The sequence below is a fragment of the Solanum pennellii genome, chromosome 8, assembly GCF_001406875.1.
Source record: "Solanum pennellii chromosome 8, SPENNV200".
Lineage (NCBI taxonomy): Eukaryota > Viridiplantae > Streptophyta > Magnoliopsida > Solanales > Solanaceae > Solanum > Solanum pennellii.
This window is the reverse complement of record NC_028644.1, coordinates 11,414,914-11,416,703: the sequence shown is the minus strand read 5'-3', so window position 1 is coordinate 11,416,703 and position 1,790 is coordinate 11,414,914. Positions and strand designations below refer to the sequence as shown.

Sequence of the window (1,790 nt, the reverse complement as noted above, 5' to 3'; positions counted from 1 at the left end):
CCAAAAAAGGAAAGACACCTTAAAATGTATGTAGTTTTCAGAAATGTTAAGGATTAAGGATATAAGTTCTTTCCTCACCATGCACAGCTCCCTAACAGACCCAATTTTAAATATCCCAGTATGACTAGGTATCTACAAAGGCTTAGCTCTGCCCTCTTCAAAATGCATACTCCTAGAACATTTTTAATGTGCCTACAAACCTCCTCTTTGAAGATAGTAGCTATCACCTCATTATTCCATCATCGTGTATTGTACAATTGAAAAATTGATTTAACATGAATCGTATTAGATATGTAATACATAGTGCAGCGCTCCAATTGTGTTCAATCATCAAACAAAACACTAGCATCTCCTTCTCGTTGTTCCCACCAAATTTCTTGATAGCTCTTGTTGTTGGTGTGGCTTCTGGCTTTAGAAGACTTAGTATCCACTGTCTTAGCTCTTCCATATCTGTTGGTTGTATATCCCTGCAATTTGAATAGATTATTGTTTGATCTGGGTTGTAGTATGTCCATATGGCATTTTCATTCAGATAATTGTTTGTTATCTCGTTCAATATAGTAGCTATCCCGATAGTTCTTTTGTTGGCGTAGAACTCTTGAATATCTACTCTTTGTATCTCTTCCTGGGTCTCTATCTTCTCAGGGATTATCATTTCCCTTGTTAATCCAATCTTTATAACTTGGATTGTAGGTTTGACTTCGTCATATTGTATTTCTGCAGTAGCTGAGTAGAATTTTGCGTAAAAAAAAGTGCCTTTAGTTACTCTTTTATACTGTAAAAATGCTTAGTATAGCTCCGGTATTTTAGATATCTCATCTCCTGTTGCTGTATATACTGTACTTTATAATCCGTAGTTGTAGCAAGTTGCTACTAGATTTGGACTAGTTCCAGGTTGTGCAATTAATTTATTATATCCTTGTATGTACTGGGTTATATAGTCGTCATCTGGCTTTCTCGTATTTTTAGCTTTAGGGTTTTGGTTGAGAAAAGTCTGTACTCTGTATATGTTTTCTATGTATGTCCTGGAAATATGATTATATGTTTGTTTTTTGGAATCTAGGCTGGCTTTTTAGGTATTTTTTTGTGGGGTGACAGTCATATCTTTTTGGGTACTTTGAGGAGTATATGGTTTTGAGAATAATTTGTTCATATTTACATTTGTATATTTTACCTTAGCCTCCTCCTTTTTTGTAGATTGTCCTGATGTAGATATGCTGGCTGTAGCTGCATTTGAACAAACATTGTTATGGGTTTTTTGGAGTTTCCCAACGTCTCCTTGTAGCTCCGCATGTTTACGGTCATGCTGCTGACCTAGCTCCGCATTTTTAGAGTCATGCTGCTGACTATTAGTTTTCAGATTCTGTACTTCTGTTTCTATTTTTTCTACTTTCTGGCATAGATTTGTCATCATTGCCAATAGATCTTTCATCATATCTCTTTCTTGAGAGGTAGTCTGCCATAAGGTTTTCATTAGATTTAATAATCTCAATTGTAAATGTAAAATTTAATATATTTAATATTAATCTTCTTATTTCTTTTGTTGTAACTGAATCGTCTATCTTTTTGGTTATCCACCACTTTACCTGTGTGTTATCTGTCCTTACAATAAATTTATTGTAAACTATATATGGTTCGAATGCTAGTAAACATTTATATAATGCAGATAACTCCTTTCTATTTATTTCCCATTTTCCTTGTGCTTCAGTATATGATCCTGAGTAATATCTGCAATGGTGTTCTATCTTTTCTTTGTTATATTTATATTTTAGTACTCCTCCATAACTGTG

The 1,790-nt window shown here is 34.0% G+C and overlaps 1 pseudogene; it reads right to left on the bottom strand.

The window, feature by feature from the left end:
• Positions 1-223: 223 nt before the first annotated feature.
• LOC114078392 lies at positions 224-1,457 on the bottom strand (annotated as a pseudogene).
• Between the last annotated feature and the right edge of the window lie 333 nt (positions 1,458-1,790).